A 26,571-nucleotide genomic window follows, 5' to 3' on the forward strand; every position below is an offset into this window, starting at 1 on the left:
CCAGAACCGCTCTGAACAGCAGCTTTCTGTTGACGTCAACATCATGTTCCCGCGTTTCCGGCACAGAGCTGTGGGGCTCGGCTCCTCTGGGACCCGCAGTGACTCAGGCTGAGTGGGAGGCCCCGCAGCTCCCCCTGCACCCCCTTATACTACAGCGGAGGCAGCACGCTGGGTTTGTTATTGTTGTTGTAAATTTTGTGTAAAGTCAAGACGGTATTGAGGGGCGACTTCAGCACCAAAGAGTAAAAAGGGCGTTCCAAGGAGGTGCCGGAAATCCAGCCGGTGGCAGCCGGGGTGCTGTGTGGCCTGGGCGAGTCGGACGCCGCCCTCTCTGGGCTCCCGCTGCCTGCCTGTGACTTGAGCCCTCAAGACCAGGAGGATCCCGTGAGCGCAGTGTGAGCCCAGCGGGCACGCGGGGCCAGGTGCCCACGCCAAGGGCTGCTGGGAGCAGGTGGGGCGACCTCCCCCTCCACACACACACACACACAGGCCCCCGAGAGGCAGGGGATGGAGGATGAAATCCCGCCCTCCTGCCAGGCCAGGTGGCTCAGCGCCCTGGCGGCTTTCATCTCCAGGAGATAAGCCAACGGCTCAAGTTCAGGTTCAGGATCAAATGAGCCCCCTTAATCGCCTTAGGGATCTCCCTGCGCCAGCTCCTCAGGGACCTGGAGGGGAAGGCAGCTGAGCCCGTGACCGAGACCCCACCCGCATGCCAGGCACTGAGCACACCCCACCCGCACCTTCCTGTGGGGAGCCAGAGGGCAACGCGTGAACACTGGCCTTCAGAATTGTGCACACATCATCCGCTCGCCATCACAAAGCACCTACTGTGCGCCACACAACCCGGGAGAAGGGATTTAAATGACACCCGCAGCAGCCAGAAAGGTAAAGTTCTACACAAACCCCACTCACCAGCTGGAGAAACAGAGGTGAGGAAAGAAACAGCCCTCCGAGGTGACAGAGAGCTCCTGAAGCCCTCAGGGCACTTGTGGCCTCACTTCACAGGGGGGAAACTGAGGCAGGAGCAGGCCTTAAGTCAACACCATACCCCAACACCAAGCCAGGGAGGGGTGTGTGGGCAATGTCCCACTGCGCCTGGGGAGAGGGCGGAGGCCCTGCAGCCCAGCACCAAGGACAGCTCCCGGCACACAGTAGGTACCAAATGAACACATTTAACAGGCACACGCTTGACAAAGACGCCAAAGAAAACTCCCTCTCCTCTGCCCTCCAGACAGCCCCCTCAGAGACCCCACTGTGTGCACGGGGGTCCTGGGGTGTGGACTGGAGTCATTTCTGGTGGTCAGAGTGGGCGGGGGGAGGCAGCTGGCTACTGGAAGTGGAGACCAGAGATGCTGCTCCACAGCCTACAGTGCCCAGCCCAGGTCATGGTCGCCGGCCCGGCAGAGCCGGTCAGCAGAGCCCAGCCTTCCCAGGGCAGAGCGTCAGCTTGTCCAGGTACTGCACTCACTCAAGCATCAACTGAGCACCTACTGTGCGCAGGGCTGAACAGCCCTGCCAGGTGACGAGACCACTCGCCAAGGCGAGAGTTTCCTGCCCCAGACCCCCCCAGCTGCTGCGGGAGGGAAGCCACATTCACACCCGGCCCAGGGGACTCGGCTCCGCCCAGAGGCGCCCAACGCCAGCCAGTGTCTGAGGACGCGACTCCGGGGCTGCAGTGGGGGCCGCAGACACCCATGGCCAGGCCCCTCCCACGTCACTTCCTGGGCTGCAGAGCTCAGAGCCCTTTCACCAAACCCACAGACACCGAGACTCCGACAGCTCTCGCTGGGGGTGGGAACGCGGTCGTGTATTTTTATGTGCGGGCCTCTGGTTTCTCCATCTCCCCGTTTATAGAGAACACGTCTGTTCTGCTTCTAAAAACCAAAAGAATCTTTCTCCTGAGGCTGCTGTCAAACCACACGCCCCACCCAGGGCTTGGCCTCAGGGAGCCCCGACACGCACAGGGTCCACCCTCGCCGCCCCAGGCAGCACCTGCTGGCATCACGGGACACACGCAGGCCTGGGGATCCACTGCCCCCGTCCCGCCCCCACCCCAGGACACAGCACTCACATCTGCGGATCCCTGCACAAAACTGTCTATGCAGAGATTCAAAGTCACCGAACGGATCTCGCTGGAGATCAGCACGTGGGGGTGTCATCATTTCAAAACTAAGAATCAGTAGTTACAGTTACAGGGTTCTGCGTGCCTTGTCAACTGTCCTCTAGGCCCAAAATAAACCCTCTAGGGTAGGTGCTATTTCAGTCCCCGCTTTACATACAGGGAAACTGAGGCACAGAGACACAACAGCGTGGGCGCCCAATGCACACAGCTGGGCAGAGGCGGAGGGGGGTGCACCCGCTCTCAGCCATTCCACCCTGCTGGCAGGATCGCAGGGGCGGGGGAGGGGGGCAGGGGCCGGGGAATTACCAGGCGGGGTTCATAAAAAGCCCTCACTACTCGACCACTGCTGACCTGCGAGGCTGGGTTCGTCTGGCCTGCCCTGCCAGAGGCCCCGGTCAGGGGGCTTCCTTCCCCGCCTGGAGACCAGGGGTCCACAGGAGGCCGGAAAGGCCGATTAAATTGTGGCGGTTCCCAGGGAGGGGCCTGGGTGACCTCGAGCCACCTGTACTGCCTGAATAAAAGGCAGCCCTGGCCCAGCCTCCTGGCCCCGCTGGCTGGCACACTCCATGCCCGACCCGCGACCCCACATGGCCTGCCCACCAAGGCGTCCCCTGGCCCTGGTCTCCAGAGCCTCCTCGTGGGAAGCGCTTCCCACCTAAGGATCGGTTTTCACTTAATTGCAGGCTTCAGGTTTCTGGACGCGGGCCCAGAGGCCTTCCGCAGAGGCCTTCGCCCGGAGGTGTGGGCCATTTTATTCCTCTTTTCAATAAAGCAGGGAAGGAAGCAGGGTAGCAGGGCCCGTCTGCTCCCAGAACCCCAACACCTGCCCTGGATCAGGGCAAGCCCGTGAGCCCCCACCAGGACACCATCCGTGCCTCGCCACGGTGGGGCTGTCTGGGGACAGGTTCTGGCCAGTCCTGAGGCCAGATGTGTCCACTGAACTTGAAACACACCTGCAAGAGCCCACCTTGCACCGCCCTTCCCCGCACACGCTCCAAAGCCTCCGAGCGCCTGTGTTCTGATTCTAGGTGTTTCTTTTTCCCTCCAGTACCCTCAGTTTGCAGGTCCGTCGTCACTGCGTCCCTCACTCACCACCCACATCAGGGACAAGCCCCTGACCGGTCACCTGACCGCGGCACGGCAGACAGCGGTGGTGCGCCACCGTCTCCATGGCGGGGCCGGCCAGGCCCTGGTGGCTGGTTCGAGGGGGCACGTGACCGTGCGGGTCTCCTATCTGCTGCTGTAACGAGTAGCCCGAACATGGTGGCCCGAAACAGTGGCAATTTAGGGTCTTACACTTCTGGGGGACAGAGGCCTGGGGCAGACACCCCCCACCTCTGCGGTGTGGGTTGGGGTGCTGCGGGGAGTGCCTCCCCTGCTCCTCCCACTTCCCAGCGGCTCCTGTGTTCCCGGCTCCTGGCGCCTCCTCCATCCTCAAGGCCAGGACAGCGAGCGGCCTCCTCCTGGAGTCTGGAGGTGACTCTGTCCTCCCTGGGGTGGACCGGGATTATCCAGGGCAACTTTCCCAGCCCACAGGCAGCTGATCTGCACCCCAACCCCATCCGCACCTGAACCCCCATGCGTGGAACAGCCTACCCACACTTCTGGGGATCACGGCGCAGGCATCTCTGAGGGCTGGGCGGAGGCCACTCTGCTTCCACAGCCTCCCCAAGTCTCTGGGCCTCAAGAAAAGGCTCCCAAGCCCCGCGCTGGCCTCCCGCAGGCCCATCCCCCCCCCACTCTGGCCTCCCGCAGGCCCGTCCTCTGCTCCCTCTGAGCAGGACCCACCAGACCTGCCCGCAAGGGGCCAAGTGGCCTCTAAGGGGCCCCAAATTGGCCGCAGTCCAGGCCCTGTCTCAAGGACTTCCCTTTCTGACGTGACAACAGCTAGTCAGCCGACGTTCTTGGGTGACTTTTTATTTTGGGGGACCAGTCCCACGCCCCATCCACCCCCGCTCCAGGAGGCCCACCAGGGACGTCACCCCATGGACACCCGGAGCTCCGCGCGCAGGAGCGTCCAGGTCAGGAGCACTGTGGGCACCGCGAGGCACATGACCGCTGAAGACGGGCGGTCCCGCTGGGCGCGGGGTGGGTGGCCGGATAGGACGGGGCCCAGAGGCCCGCAGCAAAGCCACCAGGAGCATCCAGGATGTGGGCCAGGACCCTCCCCCACGGCTCAATGACCCCTGCCCAGCAGCCAGGGCCCCCAGCACCTGACAGTGCAGACAGGGCCAGGCAAGCCTTCCCCTAACAACACAGTGACGTCAGCCCATGCACCACTGCAACACGGAAGAGGACAGACACCTGGCACCGGGGACTGTCCTCCTTGCTCCAAAGTCCTTTCGTGTCTCCGTCCTGCCAGGAGATCTGGGGGGAGCATGCCAAGGCCCAGAGGGGTTTGCAGAAATCACACCACTACCCACCAGTCCAGATAGTCTCCAATGCCCGGTACCTGCCCCACAGCCTGCCTCCCAGTCCTAGGCCCTCCACGAGCTGGACCTCATCATGTACCCCCACACCCCTCCCAGCCCAGCACCCAGATAGAGAAGCTTCCCCCGGGTTCCCGCCATGCCTCCCTCCCGCCCGCCTGTTCTCCTCCCAGACAAAATCCACCCGCTCCCCCCCAAGTCAGAGCGCCCACTGTACCCCCGCCCCACGCACCTTCCTGCACAGAGGCGGCCCAGACACATGACCAGGGGCTCAGGGAAACAGAGAGGGCAGCGAGAGCCCGAAGGTCACACAGCAAAACTGCAGAGCAGCCCCCACGGGGCACACACTTCCGCTCGGGCGCTCCCACCAGGAGCAGCACGGACCCGGGAGCTGCAGCCGGGTCCACAGATGCACTTCCTGCCGCCGCTGCGGCTGCTATTTAAAGCCCAGACAGTGGGGTCAGTTTCCTGCCCAGCAGCGCTGGGCACTGGCCGGAGCCTGCAAGGGGGACCCCACAGGGCACCCGGAGAGGACAGGCTAAGCTGGTGCAGTGAGGTGGGCGGAGAGGCCCAGGCTAGTCACACAGTGACCCAACCCCCCCAGGCCCGCTGTCGGGGGCTGTCGGGGGCGAGGGAGACAGGAAGACCTGCCTGCGACAGCGCTCTGCGGGGGACTGTCATGGCTGAAGGCTCAGCGACTGGGAGCGTCTGCAGGGAGCTGGAGGGTCACAGGCAAGGGCGAAGGCATCAGATGTGGAGAGAGACAGGCGACTCGGGCCCCCCGGCCAGGCGCTGTCCGGCTGCAGCCTGACACTGGCCACATCTGCTGGGCACCTGCTGTTCGTGCCCACTGCTGCTCTAGGGCCCAGTGCAGCGGAGGACACGGACACGTCCCTGCCCTGTGGAAGACGCACGCTAGCAGGGTGGCAGACAGCAGGCAGATCAACGGGTAAGATCCTCGCCTGTCTAAGGGGACACAGGCTGAGAAGAGAGTGAAGCAGGCAAGGAGAGGGCAGGACTTTAAGAAAGGTCATCGGAGGGTCAGGTGACATCCAAGCAGACCAGAGCAAGCCTCATCGACCCCCCAGGCGCAGAGAGCTGTGGGCGAAGCCAGTGCAAAGGCCCTGAGGCAGGAGCACCTCTGTGCATCTCCGAGGAACCTGCTGGACCCGACTCGGACCTCTCTCGCTGCCTGGGGTGGGGGGCGCACAAATGGCCAGGCGACTGGCGGGGAGGTGATTCCAACAGCCCCAGGAGCACTGACGGGAGCTAGATTCAGCCTGGAGGGCAGAAGTCCAAAATCGAGGTGTCAGGAAGGCTGCCCCTTCTGGAGTCTGAGTGTGCCCCATTCTCACGGGGCCCGGGCATCCCACCCCTGCCTCCCACCTCACTCCTGCCCCTGGAAGGACCCAGGCAGGCTGCAGCATGACATCACCTTGACTAGCCACAGGGGCAACCACCCTATTTCCAAAGGAGGGTCCTTCTCCGGGTCTGGGAGAAACACGAATCGGAAGCTGGGGGGACACTATTCCACCCAGTACCGGGGCCTCGGCCAGGGTGCAGGTAACAGGGGCAGGAGAAGCAAAATGGTTAAAAACATTTAGGAGGGTGCAAGGGGGGTGTGGGGCCGGTAAAAGGGTGCGTGTCCCACCTCCCCCTCCAGCCACCTTCTCCCCCACTTCTGCCCTCCCCTCCCCCTTCCTTCCTCCCCCCTGGTTTAGGTGGGCACAGGAGTTACCCAGGAGCCACCAAAAGCCCCACCCTGTGGACCTGGCCCAGGCCCCCAGGACCCTGGAGGGGACCCCTGACTCCCACCAGGTCCTGTAACACCCCTGGCCCTGCTGCGCTCCTGGCCCTGTTCCTGGTCCGACAGAGAGGCCCAGGGAGCCTGTGACAGCGTGTCCCCGGCCCCCCACCCTGCCCAGCAGGCTCACCTCGTTAGCCTAACGAGCAGGCCAGTGCCAGGCGGTTGCCATGGCCACGCAGACACCACCTGGGGCGGGCACTAGAGTTCAGCACGAGGACAAGTAGGGGCCTCCGAGGCACCCCCACCCGTGGGGCACCTGGGGCCTGGCCTCTGGGACTTCTGAAGGAAAACCACCCAGAGCGGTCCCTTGGGCCACAAAGGAACATCCCCCTCCTCCCCGCCAGCCTCCAAGTGCCGGGCGGGACGCCCCACCCCCCACCAGTCCAGTTACTGGAGGGGGAGCCAGCCAAGCGGAGGCCAGAGGTGGCCAGGGCCTGGGCACAGGCCTCCGAGGGGAAGACAAAGGGTCTGGATTTGTTGCATGAAGTGACGGGGGGCCCTGCAGGACCACTGGGGCCCTACGCGGCGGCTGGGTGCAGGGACAGGCCAGCCCCAGTCTCCGGCCGTGCCCTGCAGTCCAGGGAGAAGCCGAGGCTGGGGGCCGGAAGCTGGGGGCCGGGCTGGGACATCGTGAGCAAGGGGAAGGAGGCGCCAGGTCCAGCTGCCTGGCCAGGGTGGGCTCCGTGGGCTTTGGGAGCCTTCCTTGGGAAGAAGAGGAGGCGCCTGTCACCCCGAATGGCCCCTAGGCTCCCTGCCTCATCACCCCCTAGGAGGTCATGGGCCACTCATCACCCCACTTTACTGGGGGGTAGACTGAGGAGCTCTGCACTGGGCCCCGAGACCAGTTCCGGTGGGTGTAGTCAGCGGATCAGGGACTCAGGCCCACCCAAAGACCCAGGTTCACCCCAAGTCTGATCAGGCCTTGGTGTCCTCCTAGACTCCTCCATCAGAGCACCCGGACACTACCCAGACACTGGGGGGGACAGCACAGAAGCATCCAGCAAAGTATTTTCCTACCCCCCGACTCTTGCCTGGCGCTCCAGGCGGTCCCTCAGGAGCTGAGACACCTTTCAGGGATGCGGGTGATGTAAGACAAAATCAGAGAGCAAGGTCCGAGCAAGGGGAGAAACTAAACTGAAGTCAGGACGAAGTAGGCAAAACCTAGACCAGACCAGAAAGCAGGCTACAAAGTTGGCGCTGAGCTTCCTAACGGCCAGAGCAAAGAGGGAAACAAGATGGTTCATAAGTGACTTTGCAAAAATTGTGCAAGCCGTGTGGCAATGCAGGGAAGGCGCGACAGCAGCCGTGCAGCCCTGGGCAGAAAGGGTCAGAGCCTGGGCACCACCCAAGGGGTCAAGAGGTCATGCCCAAGGTCAGCCCAATGCAACCATCCGGGTTCCTGCCATATTCAACAATAGCAAATTATAACCCTGCGCATCAGCCCAACTCAGCGAGAACAGGCAGCCAGTCCAGAAGGCGGGGTGTCCCACTCCACGTGACCTTCAAACTCAGTCCTGTTTCCTCAACAGGGAAAAGCTGGGAAAATGATGCTGACGTTACAGCAGTGAGGAAGCCTTGGATGGGGTCGGCAAACCTTCCTGTTCGAGGGCCAGAGAGTTACCGTCTGCAGCTCTGCAGGCCTCCCGCCTCCATCACCCTCCCCAAGACAGCCACCGGCAGGGCGAGAACAATGGCAGGCTGCGATGCCCCGGCCACCACCCGCCTTCGTGTCATTTCCCGTATTATTTTTTGCCACCGTTAAAAATATGATGGCCAATCTCAGCCTGCGCGCCAGGTGAACACCGGAGCAGGCCCGGCCGGCTGGCCCCCGCCCCGCTGGCTCCCCAGTGAGCTCCCAGCAGCGGCGGCGGGAGAGAAGCAGGTGGGGAGAAGGGGCCGGGCAGGGGGAGGGGAGGAGACCCCCGGACACCTCCGTGGGAGCACACACTTGCATCTCCTCTTCTGAAGACACATCCTTCTAAAGCCCGGAGGAAGCGGCGGAGTTTTAAAAACAATACTTTTTGGGTTTCCAGATTTTTCTAATGACAAATAAAAAGCAGTATTACCACCCCCCCAAAAGTTAATCTAGTTACTAGTTATCATTGTCCACCACATATAAATTCACGACAAAAAATAAAAAAAACAAAAAGTGCGGAGCTCGGCGCTCATGGAAAGGCCTGCGGGTGCACCTGCGTGCGGGTGGAGTGGAGGGGGGGTCTCCAGGTCTCGCCCTGGCAGGCTGGCCCCGAGCCGGCCACACTCTGCAGCTAGCAGGCGGGACGGACGTGCCGACCCTAAGCCCAGCTCTCCAGCCTCAGGGGCGGTGACCCGACGGGGACAAAAATGAGACACTGGGCCAGTGGCCTGAAGACAGCAGCGGTCAGCGGGCTGAGTCCTCTCTGCTGCCAGACCCACGGTGGGCACTATGCCCACTTTACGGGCCAGGGCGCCCCGACTCTGAAAGGGGGGCATGCAATAAAGCCCCAGAGCATGCAATAAAGGGCAGAGCCGAGACTCGAACCACCAGCTGGCATCTGGAACTGAGTCAGCACAAAGGCGCGGCGCGGCACGGAAGCCGCACCCCCCACGGGCAGCGGCCGCTGGCGGCGTGATCCTTCTTGCTCATTAAAATTAGTAGAAAACAAAATTCCCTTTCTGGCAACACAAGCCTCACCTCATTTCTCTATACCACACGTGGCTGGTGGGGGAGCGGCTGGGCAGGGCGAGATCCAGAACCTTCCCATCTGGACACACTGCCCCAGGGCCGGGGGAGGCAGGGGCATGGCGAGGTCGGGGTCAGGGGGCTGGGGAGCTAGAGCAGCCCCGGGGAGAGTCCTGGGCTTCGGCTGGGAAGTGGGGCACAGAAGGGCGGGGGTCCTCCAGCGTGCAGCCCCACCAGGGCACCAGGGAGGAAAGGCACCAAGGGGACACAGTCGGAGGCTCCGAGCGCCATCTTGTTCCATCACCCACCTGGCGTCCGGCCTCGGTCACAGGTGACCATTCACACTTGCGTTCATTAAAGTTAAACAGTCGCCAGTGCAGCCGTGCTGGCTCGGGAGAGGGTGACTGGGCGGGCCGCGGACGGAGCCCGGCGCTGTCCTGCAGGAGGCATTGTCTTCTCTCCAGGGAAACTGAGGCTGGGAGGCCAGACCCTTCGCTTCAGTTATTAGCTGACTGGGACCCACATCTGACTTCAAAGATCCTTCTAGAACCCCCCCTTCATGGTCCGTTTTTCACAAGTGGAGGCGAAGTTCAATCCCTTCCCCCCCCAAAGGAGGGCTCCTCTGTCCTCCCCACCAGCCCCCCCACTTCCTCCTGCCCTCCCCCACCCCAAGGCCTCCTGGGCCTCAAGTTCCTGACGGGCACTGGATGATGTCAAAGGCAGAGGGAGGGCCTGGCCAGTCTGGGGTCTGGAACCGCCAGCCAGGTCCACCAGGTCCCCCCGCCAGCGGGGCCGGCCACCTCCAGAGGGCAACAAACCCAGGCCGGGACCCAGGGAAGATAGAGGTCCAGGAGGGAGGCGTCCAGCAGCCCCCAGAGGGAAGAGGGTGTCCTGTCCACCCAGCCTGTGGGTCGCCTTCCCGTTCCGGCAGGGCAGGCCAGAGGGTAACAGTCACTCCAGCAAAACAGGGGTCCTCGCCCCATGGCGCGAGAAGCAGCATTGTCACCATCACCCCAACTTAGCGATGAACACGCAGAGGCGCCCAGAAGCTAGGCAAGACAAGCCCAGCGCTGGCACCTCCTGCCCCAATGCTCTCTGCTGCCTCGCGGGCGGGGGACAATGCACCCGCTCCCCGGGGCGGGGCAGCCACCTCGGGAGCAGCAGACCCAGCCAGGGTGTGCTGTGAAGGGCAAGGCTGGGCTGACCACTGCCCGCAGCGCTAAGACGCTGCCCCCACGGGGCCACCGACGCAACACCCAGAACGTCCTCTACTCTGTTCGGGCTGGTTCTTTATGGGCCTAGGAGTCTTCCGGCATCTGGCCCACGTCCAGCTGGGCATGGCGGTGTGGACTTGCTGGGCACGGAAGCTTCCCTTGGGTCTACAATGAGATAAAATGACGGGGACTGCCATGGCTAAGTGCAAATCCCACCAGGCTCGCTGGCCCCTGCGCCCCGTGCCCGCTCAGCTGCAAGCTGGGGGGAAGCAGCGTCCACCCCGGCAGCTCAAGGTCTCCAGCTACAAAGTGCCCGGGCTGCCCGCCAGCTTGCGGGCACTCCGGGCCACGGCACAGCACTCATCTGACGCAGCTTTCTGGAGCCGGGTATACACCATGCTAAATAATTCAAAACCGTGTTTTCATTTCAAAATAAACACAGCCCTGTCGCCAATGAGAACGCCAAGTGTGCATGAAGGTTTAAGATAAAATGAGACTTCAAAGGAAGGCCAGGCCCAGAGACCCCCCTCCCCAAATCCCAGCGTTCTCAGTCTCCTGCCCTCTGGGCCACTGAGCTGTAGGTTCTGCTCAAATAGGAAACATAATTTCTCTATTGCGGTCCCCAGGGCGGGCGCTCACTCTGCAGCACAGGCCTGCTGCAGCAACAAGACCAGGGCCGGTCCCAGGTCTTGGTTCCTGGTCGCATGGCCAAGCTGTGTGACCTTGGGCAAGTCACTTACCCTCTCTGGGCCTCAGCTGCACCATCTCAAGGGTGTAGCGAAGAGCAAACATGTGAATTCCTGATGGGGGGCTCGGTGCATAGTGAGTGCTTTCTGTGAGGTGCCCTTGTTGCTGCATGTACAACTGCTGCAGCGTTTGCACGACAGTACTCTCCAACCCCTGGACCCCCAGGGCACGCCAGGGCAGCGAAGTCCCTCCCCACCTCCAAGGATCCGCCAAAGGTCCAACTGGCCTTTCCGAAGTGTCACTTCCCTGAGGACCCAACACACGGCCCGCCGGCCACAGTGCTCTAAGGAAGACACCCCGGGCCAGGCAGCGGCCCAGGCCCAGGCCCCTCGGCCCCACCCCAGGGCACCTGGGACAGGAGTCACCAGCCCCAGAGCTGCTCCCAGCGGGGCGCCAGTCTCAGAGGTGTCACCTGGGGAGGCTGCTGCGGCGCCCGAGACATGAGCAGGAGGCAGAGGAGGGAAAAACACACACGAATAAAAGCTCGGGGCCCTATTGTCACGGCAGCATTCCGCGGGCCGCGTCTGGCGCGCCGTCAGCGGGCAGGGGCGAGGCCCTGGACCTGACTGCTCAGGCAGAGGCCCCCTCAGGTGGGGCCGGGCCCTCCGCCCGCCCAATCTCAGCGTGAACCCCCAACTTCTCCTCCCACAGGACTCCAGTGGGGGGTGGGAACACAGAGCCGGGTACACCCCCGCTCGCAGTCGGGTGAAAGCAAAGCAGGCAGCTCCACATCCAGCCTGAATGGCAAGCCGCGGGGCTGGGGCTCCTGGGGCGCCTTTCCTGCGCGGCCAATCCCCCACCCCCGCGCCCGGAGAACGATCCCGCCTCCCGGGCCGGGCTCTCCTGGCGAGTCGTGTTCGCAGAGCCCCGAGGTCTTCGGGCGGCGGCACGAGTGTTATTAATTGGGGGAAGGAACGGATTATGCCAAATAAATCCTTCCCAGGCAGCCAAGGCCTGGCGGGGAGGGGGGCGCGCCCCGGAGGGGTCTCCATCCCTCACCGGGCCTGACAGCCGCATTACCATTTACATGGATTTATCAATAGTATCGATCCGAGCGCGCGAAGAGCTCGGCGGGAGCAGGCCGGGCCGCGCGCCCCCGCGTCTGGACACCGCAGGCTCCCCAGGCGCCCCAGGCTCCGGCGCGGCGGTAAATTTCCAAGCAGGGCCGCGGCGGCGGGGAAGCCAGACAGCGCCGCCCGCCCGCCCGCCCGCCCGCCCGGCCCCCCGCCCCCCGCGGCCCTGCCGAGTCACGGCGGCCGCCTGCGCGCCGGCCCCGCACCCCGGGAAAGGCCGGGGGACCCGCGCCCGCGGAAGGCCAGGCCGGGCCTCCCGGGCAAGTTTCCGAGCCCTGAGCAGTGACCACGGCGGGGCCGCGGGGCGCACGCCCTCGCCACGCGCTGCGGGAGGCCGGGTCGGCGCGCGGGGGGCGCGGGGGGCGTGGGGGACGCGACCCCCCGCCCGCCCGCCCCCGCCCCACCCTCCCCGGGGAGCGCCCGGCGGGGACCACCCACGGCGCCGCCCCGCGGAGCCCCCCCCCCCCCCCCCCCCCGCCGGCGGTCCGCGAAGGGCAAAGTCAAGGCCACCGACGGCGCGTCCCGCGGCGCCCGGAGCTCCCGCCGCGCGAGCCGCTCGGCGCACATCCGCCTCCAGAGCTGCAAGAGGGAAAAATCATAATAAACCCGCTCTCGCCAAGGGGGGGGGGGGGGGGCGGCGGCGCGGGCGGGCGAGGCGCGAGCGGATCCGCCCCCGCGGGGCCTGCGGGGCGCGGGGACACCCGCCCCCAGAACCAGCCTGGGGGAGACAGCGGGGCGCCTCCGCCCCGGCCCGCAGGGGCCGCGCCCCCCGCCCCCGCCCCCCCCCCCCCCCCCCCCGCGGGCGCCCAGCGCGGACCGGGCGCCCCTCCCGGGTGCTCCCCCGACGCCCGGCCTCGGGGGCAGCCCGAGCGGACCGGCTCCGAATTCCAACTTCCCAAGTAGTGGCATCCCAAGTATCCACGGCCGGGGGGCGGGGGCGGCGCGGGGGCGGCCCCGCCGGGGAGGCGGCCGGCCCGGGAACGCGGCGCGCGGGGGCGGGGGGCCGGGGCGCCTCCCTCGGGGACCCTCGCCCCGCGCCTCGCCGGGAGCGCCCCCGGCGGCCCCCCCGCGGGCGGGCGCCCCCGCGCGTCCTTCCACCGCCGCCGGGCAGGCAGCCGGGGTGCCATTCCAGGGGCTCCCCAGCCCGCACTGCCCGCTGGAAAATAAGGCGCAGTGTCGCCCCCCCAGTCCGGGGCGGCTGGGGAGGCGGCAGCCGCATGGCGGCCAGGCCCCGAGGGCGGGGGCACGCGGCGGGGGGCTGTCCTGCGCTTTGCCAGGGCGCCCCCCCGCCCGCCCCCCCACGCCACTTCCCTCCCGCCGCCCCTCCGCGAGGCTGGAGTTCCCCTAAGTTCCCGGCGCCCCCACCCACGCGGGCCGCAGTGCCGCGGGGCGCCTCGCTCCCCAGCAGGCCACCCCGAGAGCGCCAACTCGCAGCGCAGGGGCGCCCCAACTCCCCGCGTGCGCCGCGCGCTCCCCGCCGCCCCCGGAAGCGCGCCCCGGCCCCGGCCCCCGCCCCGCGCGGACCCCGCGCCCCGGCTCACCTCCGCGCGGCGCCGGGCTGGGCGCGCTCCGGCCGCCCCGGCGCTCAGGCGAGTGGCGGCGCCGCCCGGGCTGGCTGGGGCGCAGCAGGCCCGGCCTCGCGGGCGGCTCCTCGCGCCGGCCTAGGGCGCGCGCCCCGGCTCCCGGGCCCGCCACTCGGCGCGCATCGCGGGCGCAGGGCGCGGGGCTCGCGGGCGCGGGGACGCGGGGCTCGGTGCGGCCCGGCCTGCCCGCGGCTCCGCTCCCCGGCGGCGGCGGCGGGCGGGGGAGGAGGGGGCGGGGCGGCGGCGGGGCCGGAGCTCCAGCACCGCCCGCGCCCGGCCCGGCCCGGCCCCCTCGGGCTGCTTAAAGGGCCCGCGTCGCCTCCCGGCGGGCGCGCGCCCCGCGCCCCGCCGCACCCCCGCGCCCGGCGCGACGCCGAGTGTCTGCTCAGCGGCGCCCCGAGGAGGAAGCCGGGGAGCCCGCCGCCCCCCGCCCCCCCGCGCCCCGCGCCGGCCCGCGCCCCCTCCCCGGCCCCACACGCCTCCCTGGGACCGCGCGGCGTCTGTCTCGGGAGGGCCCCGCGCGGCCGGGAGACGGGGGCGGGGAGAGACGGGGGGCGGGGGGAGACGGGGGGCGGGGGGAGCGGGGGGGGCCGCGAGGCCGCACGTGGGCCTGGGGTTCGCGCCGACGCGCGGGGCCGGCCCTGCGGGCGCCCGGGCCCCCGGGGGGTGCAACTTCAGCCCCGGGGCCTCGCGGGGCGGCGGGCTAGCCGGGGGGCGCACGCGGGCAACGCGCCACCCCCACCCCCGAAAGGCCGGCGAGTCTGGGGCGCGCTCCGCAGGCCGGGCTGCTGCGCGCCCCCCGCCCCCCGCCGCAGGGACTCGCGCCGTCGGGCGAACACCCCGTGGGGACAGTCGGGGACACGCGCGGCCGGGGCGCGCCCACTGCGGGAGCGCCGGGCCCCAGACCCCGGGGCGTGCACGGGCCCGTGCGGAGCCCGCAGCGGCGCGCACCCCGCGCGTCCTCAGGTGCCCCCCGCCCCCCCCCCGCGATGCCCTCCGAACCCGGCGCGCTGTCTCAACAGCAGAGGGCACCGGGAGCCCCGGGCCGGGCCTCCCCCTCCTGCGCCTCCTCTGCTTTTCCTAAGATGTTGGAGAGTTTGAATTTTTTTTTCAGCACAACTTTCCTTTTTTGGAGCTCCGTCTCAGCAGATTCAGTTCTGCCATCTGCCAACATCTGAGAACCCCCAGGGGGAGCGGGGATGGCGGCGGCGGGAGGCGGGAGGCGGGAGCGGCCGCGCGGTTTCCAGGGCCTCGCGCCTCGCGCCTCGGCCTCCGCCAACCCCTCCCGCCCCGGGCCGGGCTGCCCGCGCCCCCCGCCACGTCGCGCCTCTCGCCCCTCGGCCGCTGCCTCCTTTCCCAGGGCTTGGGGAGAGCCCTGCGCGGACGAGATCCGGAAAAGGGAAGTGTCGCGGCAGCGGGGAGCTGCCCCAGCCTGCATTTGGGACCCGAGGGGTCACAGGTCAATGTCACTTCCCTCCCCGTCGTGCACCCTCCCCCCAAGCTCCAGTGCTGCCTGGCCAAGCTTGGGGATCCACAGGCTAGAAGCCAGAAGGGGCCTGAGCGAGAGAGGGAAGAGGGGAACCCCCCCTCCGCCAACCGCACCCCACCTTCTTGGCCGCCCTCCCACACCCACCCCCCACCCACATCACCGGAGAGGCTCCAGGGGGATTTGCATTTCAATGAGATTCAGCTCTGGAGGAGGGGGTTTTGGGGTACCTTCAGGGGCTGCTCTTGGTCTGCTCCCAAGGCTTGTGACTGTACCCACAGGCAGGCGGGGGCCTGTCCAGCCTTGTAATGGCCCAGGATCACCTGGAAACTGGCCAGAGGAGCCAGAAGCCTCAGCCATCAGTACCTCTGGGCCAGAACGTTCCGGACAGGCTCTCCTCTCCCGCCTGCCCCTGACTCCGGGGACCAATCCTGTTCTCAGGGGCTGCAGGAACTAATGCAAGTGTAAGTCACAGGAACTCATGAATGTCCCCCAGAGACCCTCAAATGGGGGGGCTGTTATTGAACCCACATTACAGGGAAATTGAGGCCTAGGGAGATTCACTCAGCAAATGATTCCAGTTGGGTACTCTGAACCCCAACTGAAAGGATGAGCTGGAAGGGGTGTTGGCTATGTCCCTGCTCCCCCCACCACCCCCCAAGTGCCCCCCTCGCTACTCAGCTGCACTGCGCCTTTGCTGCTGGACTCTGAGCAGCAGCCCTGGGGATCCACCTGTAGCTAACAGGAACAGCAACTTTGTAAACTTGCCAAAGAACACTTCACCCCCAGGCAGCCTCTCTGGAGGGCCCCTAAACCCATGGGATTGCAGGTTAATAATAGTAGCTAAGAGCTTCCCAAACATCTCATTAAGCCTTGGTGAGGGGAAGACTTTCCCTGCACCCCTTCTATAGACGAGGAGACTAAGTTAGGGAAGTCACCCAAGGACTTTGGGCAACCTATAGTAAGGGACCCTGGCCAGGGCAGAACAGAGACGGGGGACATCGTGTCCATCCATTCGGAACAAATTCAGGCCTTAGGCCGTGTTCCCGCTGCCCCCTTCCGTCTATTTGACCATTCCCACCTGAATGTTTGGCAAACGCATCCCTGCCTCAGGGCCTTTGCACCTGCTGTTTTCTCTGCCCGAGACAGCAATCTTCTAACTTCAGGTCCCCGTGCAGTGTCACTTCCCTAGAGAGGCGCCTCTATCTAAAATGCCCACGGCACGCATCGACCCCTCACCCCTGCTCATTTTCCTCGCCATTTATCACCATCTAGGATTGTCTTAGGCATGTCACTTATCCATTATCTTTTGTCACCAGAATGCCAGCTCGGTGACAGTGAGACCTCATCTGTCTGACTCACCGCTGTATCCCCAGCACATAGCAGGCGCTTAATTAAAATGTGTTGAGAGTGAATGAATAGATGGGTGAATGGATGAATGAACGAATGAATGAATGCAAGTGGAGGGGGCTGGCTGCCAGTCGGGCTTGGCCTTGGAGAATCCTGGAACAGTGGGAATGGCCGATGCCCAGCTCCCTGATTTCCATCACCCACTCTCCTGGCGTATTTCAAAGTCAAGCCTTGCCCGCTTTGCATCATCTCAACCTCGGGGAAGGTGGGGGCCACTGGCTACCTGAGCCCAGCTCCCAGCCAGCCCCTCCCGGGGCCTGAAGCACTGCCCCTTGGGCAGACCTGATGCCTGGCATCTAGGAGCTCAGGTCTCCAGCTGTGGCATGGTGTCCTCAACCTCTTTGACCCAATAGCCCATGGGCGACTTTCAGAGGTCACCAAGGGAAATTGCTCACCCTTGGGGCCTCTATCGGTGACACCTCTGAACTTGCCCTGATGAACATGCTGGGGACAAACCTCATGTGCACACCAGAACCAGTTTTCATTCTTTTGATGTACTTTAAAACGGGAGGTGCAACCTCAGAAGCCCACAGGACCTGGCAGGCACAACTAGCAGTGACTGGAGGAAAGGTGAGTAATAGAGCCGGGTGGGGCCTGTGGCACACCCCATGCCTACCCCCGGGCATCACAGTCACCTTCTGTTTCAAACGCAAGCGCAACCACACCACATACCTAATGCCTGGGTGGCCACATTCAGGGGGTGCCGGTCTGCCCCTGCAAAGCACCAGCTCCCTGGTCAGTGTCTACCCAAAGGCGAGCAGTTCCCACCTTTTGTGCAGGCTCAGTCAGGTGGGAAGCCCGGAACCTCTTAGTGCTTCCAGAGTGTCGGCAGGGGGAGGGGGAGCCTGGTTCAGTGACTGCCTCACAGCTCTGTGCATTCAACACACATTTAGTAAGCACCTACTGTGTGGGGGGGGGGGGGGGTGTGTGAAGGAGTGAAGGACACTAAGCCCCGCTCTTAGGGACGGGTGGCCAGTGGGGAGTAAACCCAGAATGTAAAGTGACGCCCATGTCCATGTGCAAACAGCCCCCCAAATGATAAGACAAAAGGAAAAGAAAGTTAAATTTCAGAACACGGAGGGTGGGGGAAGGACAGGATCTCCCCAGAGCCCCATCCTTTCCTGCACAGAGGAGTCGAGGGGCTCCTTCCAAGTCCCGTGCCTGCAGAAGCATCACTGAAGTGTCACTCAGGGCCCCTGCTTGCACCCCCCCCACACACACACCCTGGCTACAAGAAAAGACAGTGTCACCTGACTTCCTCTGATGCCTGCGCCTTAGTCTCTGACACTGTGCATTTCAGAAAGAATGAGGCAGGGAACAAGATCAAGCCTCTGCCTGATAGACCTGATTATCTCTGGAGATACACAGCTCACTTTCTCCCAGGGCTGCACTTCTGGGGTGTTCCCCCACCTGCCTGCCGGAGGGGAGGGCGGGGCTCCTGCCTGAGTCTGCTGGCAGGTGGGACTGAACCTGGACCATCTCCTGCAGCCTTGCCCAGGGCCGGGGGGTGGGCTGGCAGCCCCCTGTGGGCTCTCCAATGCCACAGTCTGCAGCCTCAGCCAGGCATGGAAACAGGCCGAGCTTCTGCCCGGCAGCCCTCCAGGATACACTGTTGAGCAGAGAGGAGCCCCTGGCCTTTTGTGCAAAAAAACAAGGGGGTGTAAATGTCTGTGTGCATGCTTGCGGGCGCGTGGGGGCGTCCAGAAAGGTGTTCCTTTGGGAGTACCTCACTCAGCACACGCATTCGGTCGTGACCCAGGGGGGCCATGGTTCCGCCCTCCTGGAGCTGACATCCTCAAGGGGTGGCCCCTGAGGAAGCGAGCACACACACCGCGTTAGGTAGAGGTGAGTACTCGGAGCAAAAAGCCAATCTCCCTGATTTCGTTTGAGCAGCAAGTGTTTGTAGGGGTGAGGAGATCAGGGCAGGGCATGCCTGACTGACGTGAGCGCCACCTCCGTAGAGAGGAGGGAGCCGCGAAGTAGCTGCAAAAGCAGACCTAGCAGAGGGCTCAGCCCGCGCAAAGGTCCTGGGGTCGACACGCACATAAGGTATTAAAGCAACGGCCAGGAGGCCAGCGACGGAGTGGGCCGGGAGGGGGCGATGGGGGCCTGGGGAGATCACAGGAGAACTGGACACCCAGGGCTCCCTTGGTGCAGAGGAGCCCGGGACCTGGAGGGGAGGGCGACTTGCTCCTCCTGCATCCATGTGGGCCGCGCAGAATTGCAGGGAAGTTTTCTTTCTTCTTGCTTTTCCTTTTTACTCTCGTTCTTTTCTTCTAATCTTAGCCATCTGGTTTTAGACAACACTGCGTGTGCTTCTGGGTTTTTTTCTTGAGATCCAAGGAGGTCTCCTTTCCGGCATCTTTGCACCACATTTGCTATTTTTCAGACTCCCAGAGAATGTCAGGAATTAGCCCCTGGGTGGCCTGACCTCCCAGTTGGGCCTGGGAAGCCGACAGAAGCCCCGGCCCCCCCGGGAGCAGCAGCGGAGCACGGATGTGGGGCTGGCGGGAGAATGCAGGCCAGCGGTTATGGCCTGGGCTGAGCTGCCCTGGGCTGAGCCGCCGGCCCGCAGTCCCAGCACAGGCCCCCAGACAAGGCCAGCGGCACCAGGGCACCCCGCTTCGTCCCCACGCTGTGAGTGGGGACCCACACGGGCTCTATGCTCAAGGTCAGGGAGCCGGCACTGGATGAGACAAACTCCCTGCAGGAGAGACCTGATTGTCCCCGGGGAGAAGCGCCGCAGGCATATTGTCACCCAGCTGGGGTTGAAGGAAGAAGCAGAGACAGGATGGCCAGGGACGGCCTCTCTGGGGAGGTGACAATGGGGCACAGCCAGCCACAAGGATCCTGGCCAAGAAACGGCAAGTGCAAAAGTCCTGGGGCCAAGTGCTGAGCTTGGTAACCCGGCACAAGGAGTCCTCGCTCCTGTCAGCGCGGGGCAGACGCTGGGCAGTTTTCAGCAAGACTGCGGTCACGGCTGGCTCACAGCTCGGGCCCGAGCAGCTCTCTGGGCAACTCAAGCAGGTGGGCCGTTCCAACCGGGAGGGATGTGTCAGGAGGGACAGACAGCACAGCCGGGAGGAGGACGTGGGGGCCGGAGAGGTTCAGAAAGCCAGATGTAGGGGACCCCTCCCCCTGGTGTCTCAGCAGGTAGGAGAGACCTCAGGGCTGGGTGTGGAGGCAAGTCTGGGCCAGGAGAAGGGAGGGCAGCCCATCTGTACCTGTGAAGCAGTTTGCTTTGGCCACAGTATGGAGGGAAAATTCCAACGCAGGTTCCCTGCAACAGCTTTGAAGCTATTTATGGAAAGGCACACCCGGGAGTCTGCTCCCCAGGCAGCCAGGGGCCGGTCTGCAGGTGAAGGGTGCCCACGCAGGAGCATCCGGCTCCTGGCCTCGCATCCATTTATCTCTCTCAACCTGCCTGCGCCTCAGTTTCCTCCTCTGTGTAATGGGTGTCTTAACAGAAGCCCCTTCCTCTTTCCGGGTTGCTCCTGAAAATAAAGGAGATGCCAGCGGACAGCGGTTAGTGTGACAGTAAGGCTGCACTGCTTTCATTGGCGGCGGCAGGATGGAGAGAGGGGGGCTGGAGGAATCAGGGATGACTTCCCAGCAGAGGCTGATGGTGGTGCGGGACTGGTTCCTACAACCGGCTGGCCGGGCTCTTGCAACACGCCACGTTCGCGTGCAAGCTTCCTGCATCCCTGGGGGAAGCCTTGGATAAATGCAGTTATCAGCTTCGTGGTATAAATCTCCTGTCGCTGATGAAATAAATCACCACCAACTCTGCTTAAAACAACACAAACTTCCTACATTATTGTAGGCATCACAGGTCTGGGGTGAGTCCTACAGGCCAAACCCAGGTCTTCGAGGCTGTGCTCTTCACAGAGGCTCTGGAGAGAGTCGGTTTCTTGCCTTCTTTGGCTTTTAGAGGCTGGAGGCCTATGTCACTCCAATCTCCTCTCCGTCCTCACCTCGGCTTCCCTGGATGGGGCCCTCCTGCCTATGAGGACCCCATGGTTCCCATGAGGACCTTGGGGACCCCAGGGGCCCCCGATGACCCAGGACCAGCTCCCATCTCAAGATCCTTAACTGAGCCACACCTGCCGGCCCTGGGCACACAGGTCCTGGGATTCGACGGGGACGTCTGTGTGGGAAGGGTTGTCGTTATTCTGTCTCTCCAGTCAGACTTAGGCTTGAGAAAACCGAGGTGAGAGAATTTGCCCGGACTCAAGAACACAGTGCGGAGCCAGCCTGCCCGGCTGCAAAGCCCACAGTGGCCACCATTGAGGATTCTGGCTTTTCTGCGCTTATTATTTGCACTTGCATCTGAGTGGTCCAGCTGCCCTGCTCCATCCGTTCATTTATCAACTACCCACCGAGTGGGCCAGGCGGTGTTCCAGGCAGTGGTGATACAGTGCCAGCCCAGACAGGAAACCGCCCTGGTTGCCCGAAACTGACAGTCATTTGATCATAGCAATTACTGTGCAGGTGACAGAAAGCCCGCTCAAATCAGCTTCAACAACGAGATCACGCACGGTGCACAGCAAATCTGGAAGCAGGGTAATGCTGAGTTGAGCTAATTAAATGCCGCTGTCACAGGCTGCTGGACTCTGCCTCTCCAGTTTCCCATCCTCAGCTTGTCCACATCATGAATTCCCTCATGACCACAGAATGGCTGCTGTGGCTCCGGCTAATGCCTCCAGACCTGACAGCTAGTGTGTGGCGAACAAAGAAACTTTTCCCAAAGCCCAGGACAGCTTTTCACTCCTGTCTCACTGGCCGGAACTGGGTCCCGGACCAGAGCGTCACTGACCTCTTAGGCAAAGAACCTGGGGTCACGGTGATGCCCGAGGGCCTGGATTCCGCCAGACAACCGCCACTTCCTGCCTCACCTGGCGTGGCAGGGGCCCCTACATAAAATCAGGGCTCCCGCAGCAAGAAAGAAGGGGTTCGTTGCCCTGCACCAGAGAACCCCAGCAGTGCTACATTCACCCTGAGCCCCAGTTTCCTCATCCGTAACCCGGGTGGTGGCCACGTGGCCCAGAGCACAGATTGCTGTAAGAATGAACCCGGGCCGCCCGCAAAGCCCGGCTCCCCAGCCCCAGCTGTTATCGTCCTTCCTCTTATGGCCCCGGGCGGGGTCCAGAGCTCAGTTCTGATTCTGTTGCCTGAGTGCAGGAGACTTTTTTCTACTTTCTCCCCCAGTTGAGATGGAAAGTCCCTGGAGCTGACTGCATCTCCAGACCCCAGCCGAGAAGAGAAGCCAGGGGTGTTCGGGAACGATGTACTCGATGCCACCGAATTCTAGACTTTAGAAGGTTAAAGTGGTAAATCCCACACAATGTATATTTTACCATAATTTAAAATTTTTCTAAAAGAGAAAGGAAGGAAGGAAGGCAGGAAGGCAGGAAGGAAGGAGGAGCTGTGGGCACTGGGGCTCTGACCACGGCTCCTTTAGACAGGACCCAGGTCCTCTGGCCCACAGCTGCCCTGCCCCCAGCGCGCCTGGCCCGAGCGAGCGTCTGCGCTGGCAGCCCTGCCGGGTGTTCTCGCACAAACACTTGAAAGGTAGAACCGGCCTGGCCTAAGGGCCCCGGAGCTTCTAAAGCTGGAGGAGGACAGGGCTGGCGGGCAGAGCAGGAGGGAGCCCTGCGGTGCCTGGGCGGAGGCCTGGCCCGGCCCTAATGGGGTGAGAGGGAAGCCTGGCTGCCAAGTCCCACGAGCTGCTGCCCAGCCCGCGCGGCCCAGCTGGACACAGCCTGGCTCTTGCCAGGGCGCGGTTTCCTCCCTTCTGCCCTTAGCAGGAGACAGAAGATGGATTTAGAAGGTGCCAGAGTCTCCCTGGGGGTGGGCAGGGAAGAGACTCTGGGAAAGCTTGGGGGGCCCAGGAGGAAGAGACCACCCAGCCGGCTGGGATTGGAGGCCGTCACGGGTGGCTTCCTCCTGTTCCCAAAGCGGGTTCTGGACAAAGGGGAAATGCCCCGGGGGCCCGTGTCGCCTCCGTGACCTCCTCCCTCCAGCTGCGGCCAGGCACACACCACCCACCACCTGGTTCCAACAGAGTGATGGGGACCATCCTCCCTGCTAGAGGCCTGAGCTCCTCTGGCCGGGAAATCCTCGCCCAGGCCCGCCCGCCTGGCTGGGTGGCGCTTGGGGCAGGACGAGCCTGGTGTTCCTCCATCACGCTGGGCTCCCTCAGCCTCTCTGCCTCTTCTCAGTGCCTCCCGCCCTCTCCTGGGATGGATGCCTAGGAGGACATATAGGATGGACATATCCTATTCCTACCAGGCCCAGCTTGGTCCTCTGCGGCTTGGTCCTCTGCAGGGCACCCCAGACTCGGTGTGCGACAGCAACAGGCCGCTGCCAGGGCGCAGGAACTGCCCCGGCCCAAGAACTGGCATCTGCCTCCCTCCCAACAGGCAGCCCAGCCCCAGAGCCACCCTCAGGGCCTCTCTTTCCCTGCCCCCCGCCCATGTCCATCCTGTTCCCCGGGTCCCAGTTCACAGAGCGAGGCCGATTCAGGGATCAGACAAGAGGACAGAGCAGGCTGCCCAAGCTCAGGCAACAGCAGGCTGCGGGGGAGCGGGGTTCAAAGAAGACGCTGGCTCTGAGCTGAGCGCTTAACTGCCCGGGGTGGCTGCCGGGAACAGGGGCAACGGCCCCTCCCCCCTCGGAGGGCCTGGGTGCTGGGCAGGTCACTCCAGGGGGCACAGGCGGGCCGTGGGGCCGGTCTTCTCCCCTGCCCACCAGTGGTGCTCAGACGGCTTCCTTGCCAGAGAGCTCGGTGACGTGCACCAAGTGCCTGTGAGGGCCACAGATGCGTGGCACCAGATACATCTCCAGACACCCGTGGTCCCAGGCCGACGACCTGTCCTTCCTTCCTTCCCTCCCCTGTTGAGGTGCCATTTCTCACACCTCCAGACTCTGCCTCCACAAAGTCTTTCACTTTCTTGATAATGTTCTTCGATGCACAAAAGTTGTTCATTTTGATGAAGCCCATTTCCTTTTCTTTCTCTCCCATTGTCTCTCTATGTTTGATGTTGATTCTGTCTCAGTGATGAGGCAGCTGAAGCTCAGAGAGGTAGAGGAACTTGCCTGGGGTCACACAGCTCAAAAAGCAGTCAGGTTGAAAGTGGCACCCAAGACCCCAGGTGCATAGATTGAGGTGCTTTGGGCTGCGACAGGAAAGTGCAACTCACATGGCTTTAGCAAAAAGACGTGTCACTTCCTGCAGAGGAGCAGAGGCCCGCTGGGCTAGGCAGCCGACTCCCCAGCTTGGCAATATCACTAAAGACCCAGGACCTTCCATCTCTTTGATCTGCCCTTCTCAGCGTGGGCTCTGAAGGTTGGGAACAAAAGAGAGGAGCAGTTAGGTGTGGAATCTCCAAAGAGACTGTCCCCACAGGCAGACACCCTCCCACGGCTCCGCAGAACAGCCTAGCCAGGCGTTCTTTCCCAGAGGCCAGAACAGGGTCTCACACGGGTTCCTGAGCCATCCCAGACTGAGTCACTCTCACACCCTCCAGCGTTTCCCTGAGCCTAAAGGGTGCTCCATCTGCCCCCGAGGCACACAGCTGCTGGAAAGAGGTGGGAGCCCCAGCAAAATCAGGGTTCCTCCTGCTGGGTAAACTGTCTCCCCGCCCCCAGTCCTTCCAGAAGTGTGACATCCACACTGTTGGCGGCACAGAAAGCAATTTTCAGTGTGAACATTTAAGTGGGTTTGCAATGATCCTTTTTGATAGGCTTTGGTTTTCATAATAACCTTCTGTTTGTGGCGAGCGATTCTGCTGTCGTTCAGTCTACCTCCCCTACTATGAATTCTCTTACGATCTCCTATTCAAAAGCAGTTTAGGCCACTTCTCATACACCCAGGAGGGAGTGTAAGCTTATTTGGCCACTTTGGGAAACTAAATGCCAGGTCTGGACATATCCTATTCCTACCAGCGGAGTCCAGCCACAGCCAACCAGGTGTGTGTGCTCGAGAAATGCCCACACAAGGCTCATTCATCCCACCCCAGAATAAAAGCTCCCCAATGTTCCCAACTGAGAATGAAGAACTAATGTGATATATTTATACCACAGTAGAGTACATCACAGCTATGAGGAAAACACAAGTGACCCCAGGCACACAAGCATCCAGAGGGAATGGTTCTATTGCTTTAAATCCCCAAATCAAACAAGATTAATCTGTAGTAAAAAGTCTGGGTTGTGGCCACCCCCAGGGGGTAGCAATGGAGAAGAGGTTCAGGCAGAGGTTTGGGGGTTGTCTTTCTTGAATTGAGCACTGGCTACACGGATCTGTTCATTTTAAGAAAATTCTTTGAACTTTACACTTAAGACCTGTGATTTTCTGTATGTATAATCGACTTCAATACAAAGTTCTAGAATGTCAAGCACTTTAAATGAAAGTATTAGTTAAACAATAGAGCCGGTAGTATACTGGCTCATGAATACTGGAGGTTGGGGGCATGATTGAAGTCTGGGAATCTAGTATATGCCTATTTTGGGTAGTTGGAGTCAAATACCGAGCAAATTCCTCTTGCTCATAATCTGGTAAAGAGATGGGGTTTAGGAGAACAGACCATCCATGGAGTGCTATTGGCATAGAGATTATTTCATTTAACATTTAATGAAAATAATTATCTTCAGTTGCTGGGTGGTCTCTTTACAACCCCTCTCTTTGGAATAACCTGGGGAAGGTGCAGCCCAGACTCACAAGGAACTGTGAGGTGCGTATGCTATACCTCTCCACGGCACTCCCAGAGCAGACATGGCTAATCAATCGCAGCACCCTTGTCCATTGATTCCAGATAAAGTCATTAATTCTTTGCAACACAGTGTCAAAGGGCGTTACTGCAAGCCAGCAGCACTCTCACGTGGGTGATATTTTCTTGATATTCCATATTGATCCCCAAACATCTGCCCCGCCTCAATCAGGAGGAAGCCAAGTCGTGGGGCCCACCTCTGCCCGGGGCACACCCAGGAGACTCACCAAGCCAAGCAGAGAGCACTAGGAGGAGAGGCTGACAGCTTCTCTCTGGGGCTGCTCCGGGATACCATCTCTGCTTTGGGTCCTACTTGCCCGGACTGCAGCTGCCTTCCCGCACCCCAACCCTCCTCTCCAGCCTTCAACTTCTAGACAGAAAGGTTTCATGTGCCCACTGCGTGACCCATCTACAAATGGACCCCCCCTCCCAAGGCACCCACCTAGTTTTCACAGTCCAGAGGACTAGCCATTAGTTAACGCTTGTTTTCTCTATTCTTGGCGGGATGGAGCACAGGGAGATAATGCCAGGGTCACTTTGCCTTTGAATGCCATTTAGGACTCTCTGCCATGCACACTATTTGCAAGACTCATCATGATTTGATAAGGCTGTTTTTGCCTGGCCAGTATTCCTTTTTTCTTTTCCTAATTTCAGCACCTCCATTTTCCCTTAGGGAGCCTGTCCTGCGCTAGATGAAATAATCTCTATGAGCTCTGTATTAAGGATATGGTCCAACCCAAGCAGAGTTATTGTGATTGGTTCAGAAGTAGGTATAAGACCCAGTACTGGCCCAAGGACTGAAGCTGCTCAGTTTGCCAAGGTGATAAAAGAAAAACCAATAGCTATTGACACTGTCTTTCCTCCACTCCACTTGAGGAAATCCAACCTTAAAGTGAAACCAACACAAGGGGAAGTAGACCCAACACAGAGCAGGAAAAAGGTTCCCACGGATACCGTTTAAGCATCTGGATCCAGCCACACCTGAAACCAATCCACTTCAGACATTTCCACTTAAGACTACTTGAGTTGGATTTCTTTCTCTTGCAACTGCAAGATTCTTGATTAAGGTTATTAAAATAAGTCTGAGTAGCTGACAAAGTCACAGTTACTAGGCGAATGACCTAAAAACATGTGGGGTAGGAGTAATATTACAAATAAAGCAGATACAGAAAATACAGGGCAGATAATCAATGAACCGATAACAAATCCCAACAGAAAGATAATGAAACCACTATTCTAGGATCCTTGAGGGTCTGTAGACCACTTGGGA

General features: G+C 62.1%; 1 protein-coding gene across 2 annotated transcripts in view; it reads right to left on the reverse strand.

The window, feature by feature from the left end:
* NCOR2 (nuclear receptor corepressor 2) overlaps positions 1-13,629 on the reverse strand; it is a 159,875-nt gene extending 146,246 nt beyond the window's left edge. Inside the window, exon 1 of one of the 2 annotated variants that reach the window (XM_054695417.1) lies at positions 13,596-13,629. The gene's annotated coding sequence lies outside the window, so the exon portion shown is untranslated. Of the gene's footprint in view, positions 1-9,328; positions 9,630-13,595 lie in introns of those variants that run through there. The other variant, XM_054695419.1, reaches the window with a different exon arrangement.
* Between the last annotated feature and the right edge of the window lie 12,942 nt (positions 13,630-26,571).

This window comes from Talpa occidentalis, unplaced genomic scaffold (genome assembly GCF_014898055.3).
Source record: "Talpa occidentalis isolate TD23 unplaced genomic scaffold, MPIMG_talOcc4v2.1 talOcc4.14, whole genome shotgun sequence".
Classification (NCBI taxonomy): Eukaryota; Metazoa; Chordata; class Mammalia; order Eulipotyphla; family Talpidae; genus Talpa; species Talpa occidentalis.